Below are 17,269 nucleotides of genomic sequence, written 5' to 3'. Positions count from 1 at the left end.
ATACACAGTCGAGAGAGGCTTAGCAGGACTGTGCTTTTACATGCCAGCATAGACTCAGCCAATGGTTTTCCTGTGGGAAGTCTGACCTTTAGTGGAGGGCCAGGCAGGAAGAGGTAAGTTATGACACACAATGCCTCCCATGCCTGCTGTCATGCCTTCCACCTCACCCTTGGTGGACTGACTCCTGTAACACTATCAGCCAAAATAAACCTTTCCTTCTTTAAATTGATTTTGTCCAGGGATTCCATCACAGTAATAAAAGGAACTAATACAAGAAAATAAGATCCCCTAGAGAAGGGGCATTGTCCCCTCCCTCTCTCTCTCCCTCCTTCTTTATCTTCATTTCACCATTCTATTTCTGCCCCTTCTTCTTTCCCTCCCTTCCTCCTTCCCGCTCTGTGTGTCAGAACGTGACCCTTTCTGTTGAGCTGGGTGAGTTTTCTGGTGGACATTTAACCCTCATTCTTCTTTAAGTCGGAAGACACAGCTAGTGTTTGCTGTGGTGTACAGGTGGAAAAATTGTACCATGGACAGAGAAGTGTCTTCCTCATCATTGAGGGTGAGATCTTATTGGTTAAGTCTGAGTGTATCTAGCACAGCTACCAGCTATTTCTGTGTAGTAAGCCACCCTGAAACAGGGGCCCAATCCAAAAGTTGTTATGTAATCACTACATAGTTATTATTCCTCTTCAGTTATATACTATCACATACACATTGATTAGTTTTTCATCCCTGGGATTCAAATTTGTGATATGGACAACTTGAGAGGGTTTTGCTCCTGGTTTCCAAGGTGTCAGTCAGTAGCCATGGCAGGACAAATGTGAAAGAACAGAGCAGTTCACATCATGGTAGGCTAGGACACAGGGAAAGGGAAATGCAGATCCTCAGATCATTTTCTTCTGTTAACCCCTATGTCAGTTACTTTTATGTGATAAAAGACCAGAAACATCTTATAGAAGGAAGAGTTTATTTGGGCTTGTGGTTCCAGAGGGATATGAGTCCCATGGCAGAGAGCCATGGCAGCAAGGAGCAAGTATGGCTGTGGGAGCAGGAAGCTGATATGATAGCTCACATCTCTAACTACAAACAGAACTGGATATGAAGTAAGATTAGATATACTCAAAGTCCGCTCCATTGAAATATTTCCTCCAGCATGGCCACACCTCCTCATAAACCTCCCTCAGTAGCACCACCCACTGGGGAGCAATTGTTCAATTGCTTAAGCCTATGAGAGACGATGTCATTCAAACCCTTCTCCCCTTTATTTCATTCAAGCCCTCAGTTCACAAATGATGACACTCACTGGCAGGGCAGATCTGAAATGCTCTCCCAGACACACACACACACACACACACACACACACACACACACACACACACCCCTCCTAGATAATTCTAAATCCATCAAGTTGACCATCAAATTAATGACCACAATGTGGTTGTTTTTATATCAGTATTTTAGCTCCAAAGCCTGTGAGGCAACTCCGCTTAGCTAGTACTGCTGAAGTGCTTTGCTAACTTTATTATTCTAAGATGGCCAGGTTTTTTTCTCCTTTATGGATCTCTCAAAGTCTTCATTTTTCCAGTAGGCTAGTATGGGCAAAACCTTTGGATGTATGCAACAGAGAGAGCAGCTGGGAACTATGATATCTAAAAGCCCAGTCTTGGAAATGACATACTGTCACATCTCCCCTACTCTACTGGCCAAAATGAGTGCCATGGCTAAATATCAATTAAGAGTGCAAGGATGGATGAAGAATTGGAGCCAATAATGCAACCTACCACACTAGGGTATGGGAAGTTCATTAACTACACTGCGTTGTTTTCTTCTTGCTTATAGGATGAGGAATGGAAATAGGGAGTGCAGTGATCCAGGCCAAAGAGAGGTGACCCACAAGGTCATTGCTAGTTTGTTCTGTGTGCTTGTGTGTGCACATATGTGCGCCATCAAATGGAAAGGAGACACAAGCACTTTAAAATCCATCCAAATAAATCTTCCTTTTGTTTTCCTGGATCATCCCCCTCCCCCACTCTCCTACAGATTGTGTTCATGCTCCTGCTTTAATTTATGCTTTAATTCTTACCTTAGCTTATTTACTCAATTAAAAAAGAGATTCAAGCGTAGAAAACTCCATCACTCATCATCCGGTAAGATTTACTCTAGAAAGGGGTGCATATGATTTTGCAGGCTCATTAACTATTCGCTTTTTTAATTGCATATTCTGGATGCTGTTGGTTTATGCAAATGCTTCTTTCGTGTTCAAAGTGACCTTGTTTATCACCTCTGAGTCAAAAAAGAAAACTATTGCTTATTAAAGAATGAGGCGACAGGTCACCTCTTGAGGTTTTCTGAAAGGGCTGTCACCAGATAAACTAGAAAAGTTTGATTTAATACCAACTGCTCCTTTTGGGTCATGGAAAGAACATTTATTTTAATAACTGTTTGCAGGCACAGGCCCTTGCCCTAAATAAAATGATGTAAGTATTAGTTTACAGGCAAATTTGAAAGAAAAAAAAAAGTCAGCTAAAGGAGAGGATTAAGTGAAATTCCTTAACAGATTTTTTTTTCAAGACTGCATGGACTCTTTGTGTCTGTCTTGAGCATGTTACACTTTAATGAGATTATTTTGACGTTTTCAATAGATTTGAGCACCATGCATAACAAAGATTTCTTTCTGTTGCCCTTTCCTCCCAAGGAAATGTCTTTCTGTTGGGCTAGCAGTTGATAGTTGAGTTATTATGCCCAGTTGTTTTGATTTATATGTTCCAGTCTGCCTGTAGCATTTTATACATGCTGCCTGCCCTGGGCTTTGTCTATACACGTAAGCAAGTCCAGCTCCTTTCTTCTCTCGCCACATAGTCTGTTTGTGGTATGGATTCCACATCTGTATGTGATTCTACAGCTTGGACCTCGTACATACAGCCTTCTAGCTCCCATCATTGAGATGCAGTAGGTGTCCACTGAGTCTCCAAGAAAGTGTGTCTAGATGTGGCTCTCTCTCAGGAGTAGACCATTGTGCCGGAAGAAATACTTAAGGCCCCTGATCTCAGGTGTCTTATTGCCAAACTGAAGACTTGGGTAAATAGTCTCTTTCAGTGCTTAAACATTCCTGGATTCTAGGTCATCTCTAGTCTCTGCTCGCAAATGCTGACTGAGAGTTTCAGAGGAGGTAGGAGACCCACATACCCAGAACTTATTCCAATCAGTAGGGATAGATTCTACACTTGTACACACAAGACCTTTCCAACCCTCACCCTGTCCCACTTCTCCACTAACCCTTCTGGCTTCTAGACCTTTATTGTACAAAATGTAGCTGAAGTTTTCCTGGGTTTGAGCAGCTGCAGGCCCCGGGGAGACTGGAGAAAACTTCAGCTACAACAAAATGTCTCTTCGTTGCTATAGGTGTGTACAGTGTAGTTTGGTAGACAGACTTAACTTTAGTCCCCCTTCCCTTCCCTTCCCCTTCCCTTCCCTTCCCTTTTCCTTCCCTTCCCTTCCCTTCCCTTTTCCTTCCCTTCCCTTCCCTTCATTTTCCTCTTTCTTTCTCTGTTACATTTTCTTTTCTTCCTTTCTTTCTTCATTCCCTCCCTCCCCTCCCTTCTCACTTCCCCTCCCTCCCTCCCTCCCTCCCTCCCTCCTTCCCTGTCTTCCTCCCTCCCTCCCTTTCATTCCCCCCTTCTCTTCTTTCCAGTGCTGGGGATTGAACCTAAGGCTATGCAAGTGCTACACAAATATTCTCTACCACTGAGCTATGCCCATACTTCTTCTTTATTTTCTTTTATTGAGGTGAGAAATTCAGGGTCTCCCTACCTAGTAGAGCCAGACTGGTATCTAACTGAACTTACAGTTTTCCCCTCTTCATGGATGGAGCACAGGAACGACAGCATATGTCACCCCACACACTTAGTCATCATTTCCTGATGACCATGAACTCCTTGTGGACAAGATCATGGCTTCTCTTTCTTCTTGTCACCTGACAGTAGTTTATTTAATGGTGAAGTCCTACTATGTTCTAGACACTGCATGTGAGTTGGCCATGAGATGAGTGTCCAGAAAGATATAGATTTTGTATTAGAAGAGAAGCAGGTTGAATTTCAAGGACAGGGAAACCTTCCTTGTTTCCTTCGCCTCAGTCTTCAGTGTAAGCTTCCTTACTACTACATATTTCCTTTTGGACCAGTGCCGTATCCCAGAGGCTATCCTGTTCTAAGGTGAAAGTGATACAGGCTGGTGACGAGTCCCCAGGCACCTCGTGGTATTACCGGGGGGGATGGTTTTGGAGTTCAGTGGTCTGGGGAATCTGTGGAGAGGTGCTTTATCCATTTGATAAATCCAGCAGCTATAGCATCCACATACGTGTGTACACTCACTGTGACTGCATATGTGTTCATGAATGTGGATATGTATGCATGTTCACATATTTATATGTATATTTGTTATACACACACACAAACACACAAAATGAGTTTAACTCTCAGTAAGGCCTATGATCATGGTTTAATATGTTATGTTTGGATTTCAAAGCTCTAGAAAAGTCTGTGGGCATGTGTGTGTGTGTGTATGTGTGTGTGTGTGTGTATGTGTGTGTGTGTGTGTGTGTGTGTGTGTGTGTGTGTGTGACAGTATGTACATGCGTGTGGAGGTCAGAAGTTCACATCAGGTATCTCTCTCCATTGCTCTCCACCTTACATATTGAGGCAGGGTCTATCAGTGAACCTGTAACTCTGGGATTTTGCCTAGTCCAGCTAGCCAACGTGTTCTGGGGACCCTGTCCCCACTTCCTGAGTGCTCAGGTTACAGGTGGTCTGAGATGCTGGAGATCCAAGCAGTCTCCTTGCCCCACAAGAACCTCTATACCCACTGAGTTTCTCCCCAGGCCTCTCGCATATCTTCTGACTCCCTCCCACCATTACGGAGCCCACATCCTCATTGTTTAGTGTACTGGTTTTTAGTGACCATAAGGCAATGTGGTTTGGATTTGGAAAAATCACACCAAATCTCTTGTGTCAGGGTTTGTCCCTCAGCTTAGTGCCATTGGAAGGTAGGGGCTTTTTAGAGGTAAGGTCTAGCAAGAGGGGTGATGTCACAGGTTGGGGGGCGACGTAGGGGACTGTGAACAGTCCTGTCTTTCTCTCCACTTTGCTCTGAGGAGAACAGACTCTATCATGCTCTCCCACCAGGCTGTACTGTGCTGCCCAAGGCTAGATCAGCAGAACTGATCAATCGTAGTTGGAAACCTATGCACCTGTAAGCCCACATAAACCTGTCTCTTTATATGTGGATGTTTTTCGGGGCTATCCTTTCTTCCTTTTTTTTTTTCTTTTCGTTTTTCGCGCCTTTCCTGGAACTCACTCCATAGCCCAGGCTGGCCTCAAACTCACAGAGATCCGCTTGCCTGCCTCTGCCTCCTGAGTGCTGGGATTAAAGGCATGCGCCACCACTGCCTGGCACTATCCTTTCTTTTTAATGGACATTTCATCTTCCTTAGATAATTTATTCATGTTACTTGATTTTCAATGCTCTGAAAATTTCCAACAGATAACCCACTTTTTTTGTCATACTTTTTTTCTCTCCACTAGAGATTTTGTTGACTTATGGCGCTTGTAGGGCTTACTTTCTTGTGTTTGTAGTTGAGTTTTTTTTTTTTTAAATAAACGAGGTCATATAACTTTTATTTTTGATTCTCCAGAAAAAAGATAACCATTTCTATGGCACTAGATTCTTGAGACAGCTGATAAAATGATGCTTGTGAAGGAAGCATCATTTAGTAAAGATCGAAGAATGCCAAATGGTAGGTAGCTTTAAGACTCATTCCTAAAATGCCTTGTATTTTCATGACCAGGCTTTGAGCTTAAGAAGTTAGAGATGGAAACACTTGAGCTATGCTTTGAACCCTTTAGCTTTTTGTGGCTTAATTCCCTCCTCCATAGAGTTACTGCTACTTACCTCAGAAGGTCATTGTGTGGACTGCTAATTTATATAAACATTCAGAGCTGTATCAGCATGCTCTGGGCATGAATGCCAGCTATTATCCGTATAGCTCTCAACTTTTTTGACCATCTCTATGTATTTTTTTATTTCATTGTCATTTTAATATCTTTACAAATTTTGTACTTTGCTATTTTAATTTCAATACATTTGCACAGATACTTAATTTAATACATCGCAATGGTTTTTATGAGAGTTATCCAACCTATAGGCTATTGTTGGACATTTAAGCTTTTCCTTATTTAAAAAAAACTGATCATAGATCTACCTACATGTACAGATTTATGTATTTTTCTTTTTAAAACTGACACATAATAATTGAACATGTTCATGGGTAGAGAGTATGACATTCAATACATGTTTGTGATAATATGTAATGATATTGAGGTTTTGCCATAAGCTTTCATTTCTAAACAACCAAATTTTCAACATTAGTTATTTTGAAGTATACAGTGAACTGTTGACAATTATAGATATTTTTCTATACTGTCAAATATTAGAAATTATCCCTTAAAGACAAATAGCCAAGTGAATGGAAACACATGAACTATGAACCAATGACTGAGGGGTCACCAACTGGATCAGGCCCTCTGAGTGGGTGAGACAGTTGATTGGCTTGATCTGTTTGGGAGGCATCCAGGCAGTGGGACCGGGTCCTGTGCTCATTGCATGAGTTGGCTGTTTGAAACCTGGGGCCTATGCAGGGTCGCTTGGCTCGGCCTGGGAGGAGGGGACTGGACCTGCCTGGACTGAGTCTACCAGGTTGATCTCAGTCCACAGGGGAGGCTTTGCCCTGGAGGAGGTGGGAAAGGGGGGTGGGCTGGGGGAAAGGTGAGGGGGGCAGGAGGGGGGAGAACAAGGGAATCCGTGGCTGATATGTAGAACTGAATTGTATTGCAAAATAAAAAAAAAAGAAAGAAATTATCCCTTAAATTTAAGGACATCACTGATTTTCTGCTTTGAACAATAATCTTATAATAACCCTCGGAAGTGTTCTCTGCATTAATGGGTGTGAGTATCTTAAGGATCATGTCTATGGCTATGCTGCCTCCTGATGGACTGTACCAGGAGACATGGGTGTTTTTTAAGTTCTGGCAGTATGGAGAAGGGTTTTGGCAACTTAGCCATAGGGTTTGGTGTTTTCAACAGTCACCTTAGAGAAGTAGTGATCCAGGAAAGAGGAATGCCATCAGCCTTTCTCCTCTCCACACTGTCTGTTACCTCCTCACCAGCACAGTATAGAACAGGGACAAAGGGGCCATTGGAGGTCAGCTCCTGTGGACTCAGGATTCGCCCCAGCCTCCTCCTTCTCACTGTCTGCGATAATTCTTTCTTAATAGCTCACTCCTTGGTTTTATTTTTCTTTTGGCAGCTCGTGGTGTATTTATAAAATGAAAACCTCCATTAAAATACAATTTTCACTGGGAAAAATTAAAACAAACAGATTGTGGATTTAGCCCAAGTAAACACTGATTTTGGTAAATTTCACTTGCAGGACAGTCCATAACAATCATGTCTGCCCTTATTAACCCCAGAGCCACTCAGCGGCCAAGATAAGAATTTAAAGAATAATTTAAACTGAGATTTTATTGTGTTGACATCTGGCTTCTTCCACACCATTGTAGGTCAAGCTCTGAGCACTCACAGTTCTCAGACTGAAGGCTGGGAGCTTGGTCAGGAACATCTGGATCTGGGATGCTGGGAGAGTCTGTCCATACACAGCAACTGCATTGGTCAGGTAGTCTACACCCTTCTCATGGTCCCCTTTCACCAACAACTCTTCATTGGGCTGTGTTTCTTCGGGGAAGAATTCTAAACAGCTTCAGCATCCCTAAGGTCAGGTGACTCGGACAGATCACCTCTTTCCCCGGCAAGCATCTGATTATCTTTGTTCTTGAAGCTGAGGTCACTCTGCTTCTTGCAGTAGAAGTAGATGCAGTATTGGCTGAAGAGGGTGCTGCACATACCTGCTGCTTTGGTGCCGTGCCTGCCAATCATCTTCGCTGCTCTGGGGCATATGCTGGGTGCAGCATTGGCAGAGCAGTGGTTAGCACCAAGTGCTGGGAGCCTGTGAGTTGCTCACAGCTACCAATTAGGACTGGAAAGACTAGTTCGCTTCCTCCTCATGTCTTCTCAGGCTGTCCTTGGAGGCCTGCTTTTGGATTCTCCATCTGGTTTTCTGACCTTACTCTACCCCCCCTGATTGCCTCTCTGGCTGTATCCTCACTCACTTGCCATCAGGAGGCTCCTAAAACAGTGTGCATGCATGTGAGGAACCATACTCTCTGCCCTGAGGAATTCCCATCAGGCTTTTGGGAGATGCATAAATTCTTGTTTAATGATGCATCTGCCCAGCAGGTAATAAAAACATCTCCTGAGTGCAAAGAGCAAACACAAGGAAGGGCTGAGCTCCAAGCTCTGCACAGTCAATGTCTTAGGTACCACAGGGTCAAGCCTCCCTGCAGAACTGCCATTTCTTTAGAATAGCAGAAGCACCCTCTTAAAAACACATGCAGAGGAAGAGAACCATTCAAAAGTTATGTGTGTGTGTGTGTGTGTGTGTGTGTGTGTGTGTGTGTGTATTATGACCCAACAATTCCACTTGTAAGGTATAAACTCAAAGCACCTATGGTTCACCCAAAAGCATGTACAAGCATGCTTATAGCAATGTTATTCATAAGCCATAAACTAGAAACAGAATGTGCATCTTGGGAATATGGGCAAATAAAGTGTTAAGTATGCATACAAAGAGGTATTATTCAGAAACATGAGCGAGCTCCCTTAAGCTACTTGCTTCTGTATGAGTCCACCATGAGTCTACAGCTCTAATGATGAGGAAAGGCTGCCAATCACAGGCAAGTGATTGAATCTGCTCATCATCAGCCCAGTGCAGAGCTGACTGCTGGAGTTTGGGTAAGGCTTTAGTACCTAATTCACACACAGGAAGTGAAAACTGAGATCCAAATTATGTCTGATATATCTCTCTGCAAAATCAATAGACAGAGGGCTTTCTAGAACCCAGACTAACTGGTATCTTCATTATCCACTCTTCAAAAGTGTCTTAGTTTGGGTTTCTGTTGCTGTGAAGAGACACCATTACCCTGACAACTTTTGTAATGGAAAACATTTAATTGTAATTATGTAACTAATGTAGTTTCAGGGCCTGGAACATTGAAGGTAATCGATATATTTAAAGACACTATTTAATTGGGGCTGGCTTATAGTTCAGAGGTTTCGTCTGTTATCGTCATGGTAGGAGGCATGGTGGCGAGCAGGCAGACATGGTGCAGGAGAGGTAACTGAGAGTTCTACACCTGGATACTCAGGCAGCAGGAAGTGACAGTGACACACTGGGCCAGGTTTGAGCATCTGACACCTCAAAGCCCACCCCCTAGTGACACACCTCCTCCAACAAAGCCACACCTATTGCAACAAGGCCACACCTCCTGATAGTGCCACTCCCTACGGGCCTACAGGGCCATTTTTATTCAAACCACCAGAAGAAGTATGTATCTATGTATGTATTTATTTATTTATTTTAGGATGCTTCTGGTATCATTATTCACCAATCGATGTGGAAGACAGTAACTAGTCATGGCATCCGTGTGTGTGTGTGTGTGTGTGTGTGCACATTTATTTGGTCTTCTCACTATCCTTAGTAGGATGCAGAATCACACCATGTGTACTTGCTCCATCTACTGTTTGCTTCAGAGCCTGGAGCACTGAAGGTAATTGATATATTTAAAGACACTATTTGCTGAGGAGGGAAGAAAGCATTTCCGGCGTTTAGGCAACTAAGGATTCAGCCAAATCATTATAGGGGAAAAAAAAAAATCACAACTTAGTTAACAATTAGGGGAGTACTGAGTGGCCACGGGAGAACTGGCTTTCTGGGAAACATGGCTGTTTCCCCAATTTTCCTAACAGGCAGGGGTAAATGAGAAGAGTCAAGTCTCCTGCTTATGGCTATCGGGGGAGAAGCCTGAGAAAGTAGACACTTGATTTCACTGAACTGTAGTGATGGGCACTTGGTTTGAAGGGACTGAGGTGGGATGCAGCGCTAAAAATATGGCCACAGCAGAGACAGGGAGTCTGGGTCTGGACTTGCTACAGCCAGTCTGAGATGTGGGAAAGAGAGAGTTAAAGCATAGGAACAGATAAGACTTTGCAGTTGATGGAAGCAGGAGCCTAAAATTCAGCCAGTCATGTAGCAAGAATGGGAAAAGTAGTGAAATTCTAAAACATGTTTTAAGAAAGGACCAAGGATTAATTAGGAAGCGTTTTATTATCTGCACAAACTATGCCAATAAATTAATCTCATTTAATCTCTACCACCTAATGAGCTATATGGTATTTAATATAACTAATATTAACATATTATTGAACCCATTTTACAGATTAGTAGTTGAAGCTAATCAAGGTATAGTGACTACAAGATCACATAGCTTTCCCCGAGTCAGAGTGTTGCTCCTTACTCATCCAATTGCAAAGCTCCAATTCAAGAGTAGAATTCCAGTGGGAGGAAGGAAGGATGTCAAACTCAGGAATGGGAGACAGAGCTCAGTTTGGTGGAGACTAGAGTACTTAGACAGACTGTCAGGGCAATGCTGAGAAAGGAGTTAGGAAGGACCTGGCATTGGACATGTAATGTGTATCAATACTGGTAGTTTATGATACACGGGGCATGTCCAATGCCAGGTCCTAACTCCTTTCTAACTTCAGGTTAGTGCTGGGCTTTTGAGGTATCAAGGTGATGGATACATGGTTCCTAGACTTGGGTCGTAGGTAACAGTGCAGAATCCAGCTACTGGCCTCTGGAGTAAGAGCTAAGTTGAGTCTTGAGGCAAGAATGAATAAATGGTGATTTATTATTTATTTATTATTTATTACTCTGAACTACCAACTTCTCTCTCTTCCTCTCAAAGCCTAGGGTGAGATTAGCTCTGAGCGAAAGATCCAGTGGCCTTTCTGTGGGGGGAAATATACCTTGGGCTGTGGAAAGAATACTTTCCTAGCACCCACGCACGTTAAGAGATTGCTTCTGTTCCTTTTTAGTCAATCTTGGTGAGTCTTTCAGGCAAGGTACCCCATCCTTCTGCAGAAAAAGGGACCACTGTGTGGTACAATACAAACTATTTACAATGCTAAGTAGCATGGCATGGAAGGAAAGGGGTCACAGAAGCCCGATTTCAGAGCAGATACCTGAAAGCTGTTTATATTTCTCCTAGTACCTCAAAGCCTATGAGGGATCTGGTTTCTATCCTCTTGTTCTTAGCCTTGCCAGCTGCTCCTCATCCTTTAAAGATTTCCATATTTGTAGGCAAGATAGAGATGGTTTCTGTTGCTTATAGGCAATGGATTCCAAGGTCATACGTTTAGGAGAGTAAGGGGAATAGATTATGAGTTCATGCAAGAAGGGACTCTTTCTATTGTTGTGTCCAAATGTCTAGTTTAATGTCTTACTGATGTTAAATCCTCAGTGAATGTTGTCTGAATAAAAAAAAATTAAGTGAACAATTGAGCACATACATCATCTCCCATCCTTTGGCCACTGTGCTCATGTAGACATACATGGTTCAGCATTGGTGACAAATCCAGTCAGGCAGTGTCTCTAAGCCATCACGCCAATCACTTTAATCCAGCCAAGAATACTTCCTGTTTTGCGAGTAAAACAAAGCACATCTTCATTTTTATGGCAGCCACCATTTCTCCTGAGAGAAACGGGGTTATTGTAATTCCAGCTTAGCTGAAATATGTAAGGCTTACTCATCCTGTGCATAAAATTGATAACTTGTGCATCTGGGACTGTCTATCTCTTTCCTATTAATCCATTTTAGACTTTATAAGTCAACTGAGCATTCAGCTTTTGAAAAATGATTCTGGAAAATCATTTTGCATAAGTACTAGTAAATACTGGCTTGTGTTCCTGGCAGGGGATGGAAATAGTCCATTTGGTCTCTGGTGGCCCCGGGAGCAGAAATAGTGGCTGGAGACTTGGCGGAGTTTGGCCGGCAATAAGCATGCGCTGGTCAGTTTTACTTTCCATTTAATGAGGATGATTCATTTTGGAATTGCACAAGGGAGGACCACAAGGCAGATGAGAGCAATGCACACATGCATATCAACAACCAGAAGGACGGGTAGCAGGGAAAATGGTTAGCTTTCTTCTTTGGGTTCATGGATGCGGCCAGTTGGAAGGTTCTAATGAGGTTATTAAGTTTATGTTTGTAGACTGTGAGCATGGCCAAGCTGTTAATCTTTTTGTAAATTGTGAGCTACGGGATATTTTGCAGCTATAAGATGACAAGGATATTGGCAACGTCAGCCTGTTTAATTCCACCACTGGCCATCTCTCTGTGCTGAAGGAATGGACATTGTGGCTCCTTCAAAAAATACCCAACTGTTTATAGACCCGGGAGACCTCAAAGCCTATATAAGCTGACCAAGCAATGTTGTTTAGAAAGAGAGAGGTGTGGTACTGGCTTGGCTCTGGATGTGTTACCATGTGGATCTGAGTTCAAATAAGGTCCATGGAAACATATAAATGGAAAGGAAATGAAGGAAAAGAAAAAAAAAACAAAAAAACACAAAGATTTCCATCAAATATTTTGTAGCATAGACTCATTTTATGAGACAAAATTAGAAGATGCTGCAACTTTCCATTTACATGTTTTGTTAGTGGAAACCTGAGCCAGTTTCTTTGATTTTTGAAGAAATTCACTTTTTTATAATTGATCCATCCACTAGTATAATTATTTTATTAATGATGATGCTTAAAGTTAAATATTTTTTCTTGCTTCTCCAAGTAAGTGCCGGTATTATTTAAAGCTGCTCATCAGCTACGTGAGATAAAACAGCCTGTGGATTATTTCTTCAATATCACAAACGCCACGCTGGTTGTAAAGTGCATAAAACAAAAAACAAAATGGGAAGAATCTGGTCTTGGAAAGTGAGGGCTCTTGCTGGAATACATCAGGCTAGCAAGTGATGGAGGTCAACTTTGGATGCAATAAAGGGAGGTCTAAGAAAGGCTCTAGGGATGTTGGTCCAGATGGTGGACCAGAGGCAGTGGCATGGCCTTATGGGTAGGGACTGGTCCAAGTTATTTTCTGAAGCTGCATGTCTTAGCCTCCACATCTCATCAGTCAGAGCAACACTAAAGGACCAGGAAGGTCCCAGGTTACGGTCAGCATATAGATGTCTGCTTCATCTGACAAGAAACAAACCCACAAAAGAAAGGACTGAGCAACTGAATTAGAGTATCAAAAATCAGTAAGCCAGAATCCAGGCAAGGAGGCTGAGTCCCCAAAGAGGCAAGACTTTGAATTTAGAGTTGTGTTAATGGCTGACTTATGCCCCACAAAGAGCTATGTGAAAATCCTAATCCTGGTACCTGTGAACATAACCATTTTGGAAATAGGATCTTTGGGACATAATAAGTTAAGATTTAGACATCGAGTTTAGAAGGGACCTAATCCAAGGTGTACTTACAAGAAGAACATACCTTAAGTTGGAGATGTGGGGAGAAAGTACCTGGAGATGGTAGAGGCAGTGGTTAGAACAAGGCGGCCGTCAGCCAAAGAATGCAGACAAGCAGTAGATTCTTTAGGAAGCCAGGAAGAAGCAAGGGAGACTGTCCCAGGAGTCTCTTCAGGAGTGTGGCCCACCGATACCTTGGCTTTGGACACTTTGACTCCAGAACTGCCAGGCAATACGGTTCTGTTATTTTTAACCCAGTGCATTTTGGTGCATTGTTACGGCCACCCTGGCACACCAGGACAACTCTCCTTGGGGGTTTCGTATTGAGTCAGGCTCCTAGTCCTGGCAGAGCTAATTTTGTAGATAGGACAAGGGGTGAGGAGGAATCCCTAAAGGTCTTTAGGCCAGGGCATGTGCACCCCTGGGTGCCACCATTTGCTTTTCCTGGGGTTTCCCCAGACAGAGTGGCCAGGGAGCACATAGGCATCCTTCCAACTCTCTCCCTCACTTCCATATCTAGGGAGATTCTTTCCGTGTGTGTGTGTGTGTGTGTGTGTGTGTGTGTGTGTGTGTGTGTGTGTGTTTGTGTGTGTATTTCCTGCTGATAACCACCACAAGGAAAACCAAACAAACAAACCACAACATTATAGAAGTTTACCGAAGGCTGTGAGAATAAACATGATGCTTCCTTTGAGTCCCTTCTCATGCCAGCTGCCCATGGCTACAGTTCCTGAAGCTGCAGGCAATTCTCAAGCATGATTGTGGCAACTCTCACCCTCTGTCTGTGACAGTGGTGCTTATTAACGTTCCCAGGCTTTTTTATTTTTTAAATTCTGAAAAGACCAAATGATACACTCTTGATAATTTGATAAAATGTCATTGACTCATTAGCATCATTATTATGAAGTATATAAACTCAGCGCTGGAAAAAAAAATGCTTTTTCACAGTATCAGGCCTGTAATTCACCACACTAGAGAATTTTACTTCCTTTGAAGGAAATAAAAAGAATATGGGGTAACATTCCAGAAAAGTATAGAATGAGGAAAGGACAAATACCGTTTGACTTCACTTATATGAGACATCAAAATAACCACATTCATACAGATAGGATCTAAAATCATGATTATTATTGGGGACCAAGGGAAAAGAGGTGTGAGTGTTAAGTGCTGAATGGTGACTGAGCTTCAGTTTGGGAGGTTGAGAACGCTGTAGAGATGGATGGTGAATGGTTATATAACCACACTTAATGCTATGAAAGTGTGTGGTGAAAATAGAAAATTGTGTTTTGTATACTTTACACCCCTTAATGTGGTTGGCCCAGATGAAGGCGAAACAAAAGAATAGAGGTAAGCAGGGGCCAGTAGCAAAGCCACATTCCCTGTGGTCATCTTCTCTTCTCTGAGGTTGTTTCCATGACATGATTCCTGCAGAGCATGGCCTGGTGAAAGCCACACTCTATGGGATTCGTAGCAAGCCTCTCTAGCTGTGAATCTACACCCAACACCCATGGCTTCTTACTTTAAACAGGAACAATGTAAAACAATAGGGTTTACCAAAGAATGCAAAAGCATCACTCTTGGCTTCTCTTGCTTCTCACAGCCAGACACTACTTCCCCAAGGCTCCTTTATTTGTTATACAAATATAAGAAAACAACATTTTTGAATACCCTTTGAAATGCCTTTTTGAAGTCAGCATTTTTTCCTGGAGAGATGTATTAAGTTCTTAGATACCGCCAGCAGCTACTTTTCATATACGAAAATTTGCCTCAATGAAGGATCTTTTTAAATACTTTGGCTTTCAAGAATTATCTCTAAAAAAATATGAGTATAGTTTCTCCCATTACCATTGATGTCCATGTCACCTGAGCGTACTTTCTGAGAATATTAACATTATAATATCATCCTGAAGATTTTCATTAAGAAAAAAGTCATTCTTCATATACCTAAAGCAATTAATTATTAAATACTACAATAAGCTATTCCAATCTTATTCAAATATGCTCTGAAAATACCAACCTAATGGGACCTTGTTCTGGAAGGAGTTGCTTCAGCTTTCAGTGGATGTTAAGCATTTTTGGAATCTCAGTTTGAATAGGGCTTTAGACTTGGAATTGGTTTATAGCCTTGTCCTATGTTTTATTAACTTATATGACCTTGACTGGGTCCTTAATTGTCTTGAATCTCCATTTTCTAATCTGCAAAATGAGACTGATGCTAGTTCATATCCAGTAGAATTGCTAGGAGAATTAGAGAGAATAAGGGGTTCTGGAAGAGAATCTACCACTGTCTCTTTGTTTTTCATTTCAGTGTGTGTGTGTGTGTGTGTGTGTGTGTGTGTGTGTGTGTGTATGTTGTGTGTGCATGTACATATGTATGTATGTGTGTGTGTATCTGTGATGTGTGGGAACAAAAGTGGATAAGCAGACAGCATTATGACTGCTAACACTAAGGCTGAATAGAAGAAATTATGCATCATGCCAGTCAGAAGTAGGAGGAACAGACAACAGGGAGGGCCCAAAGGTGAGTGAGGAGAGGTCATGGAGCTGGGTTAACTGAGCCAAAGTAATAGAGCCACGTGTCCTCTAAATATGGCGTCTGCTGCCTTGGTCTTGAGTGGAGAGGTTGCCAGTTCCGTCACTGAACAGGATTGCCTATGAGGAAAGGCTTGAGGTTCTACCGGGTGGGACTCTGAGTCACCCATAGCAAAGAGGATGACGCCCAAGAGCTTTCAGCATAGTCTGAAGCATTCCGATAGTATTAACTTAATGCATACTATTTGATCCAGGTAGTGCTGGATATTACAGGGGATGCATTTTGGGGTGCTATAAGGAAGTGTTAGAATCCCATAATTTCAGAGATTTAACAAGCCATGCGGCCAAACTGGTACTTGGCAATCCTTTCTAGAAGGATTCTAGTCTGAGTTTCAGCACTTACTGTCAGCCACCACTGTGACTCAGAACTGAGTTCTTCCTCTGTCTGTGGAGGTGTCTTACAGACAATCCCACCAAAAGCTTTGTAACTGCCAAGACTATCATAGGGGAGAGAAGTCTAAAAGATGCTGTGGAAACAGTGGTCGTGGATGCTGTGGTGTGAATACCGCCTTCAGGGCAGGGTCTGTCCTAGGAGCAGGGCCTGGGTGAGGCTGAGGCCACTTTATTTGGTGGTTGAATAAAATCAATCTCATGCCCTCACTTTGACTTTTGCCCATGAATTTAGAATGATCAAGGCCTGGGGGGGATGGGTGGGTGGGAGGAATGGATCAATGATGTACAAATGCAAGAGACTGATGTGAACAAGACCACCAGTGGCTTATTTGAATGCCCATCTAGATTGCATGTGCTCAGTTCTTTGATGTGGTGACAATCCATATCCTGCCAGATCATATGTTTTACCTACTGCTTAGTTTCAGATTACAGCCTGTAACTCATCCTTGGCGTTCTCTAGGCTTGGGAACATAAGCTCAGTCCTCTTTTTGATTGTGGATTAAAGAGACGTGGAAGGTTCAAATAAGTCCTAGCGGGTTATGTAAGATCTCAGAAGAGTAGCTTAGCTGGCAAGGTGGGGCCGCCCGCGAGCCTGCTTTAACCACATTGTTGAGAGGCCTGGTGTAAGAAACTAATTTTAGATTTCTTTAACTAGTCATTCTTCTCCCATTAAATGGATTCAAAAGATGCCCTAACAATGCCCTAACACAGCCTCGATTCAGATTTTTACAAGGTGTTGCTACATTTTTCTTTCCAGTCATACAATTGGAGGAATAAATTCAGCTCGCCTGTTAATACTAATATTAGATCCTTGGTG

The 17,269-nt window shown here is 42.5% G+C and overlaps 1 pseudogene; it reads right to left on the bottom strand.

The window, feature by feature from the left end:
• Positions 1 to 7,561: 7,561 nt before the first annotated feature.
• On the bottom strand, positions 7,562 to 7,986 carry LOC131923669 (mitochondrial import receptor subunit TOM20 homolog; annotated as a pseudogene).
• Positions 7,987 to 17,269: the final 9,283 nt, after the last annotated feature.

Source organism: Peromyscus eremicus, chromosome 13, assembly GCF_949786415.1.
Source record: "Peromyscus eremicus chromosome 13, PerEre_H2_v1, whole genome shotgun sequence".
Lineage (NCBI taxonomy): Eukaryota > Metazoa > Chordata > Mammalia > Rodentia > Cricetidae > Peromyscus > Peromyscus eremicus.
This window is presented reverse-complemented; position numbering and strand designations above follow the sequence as displayed.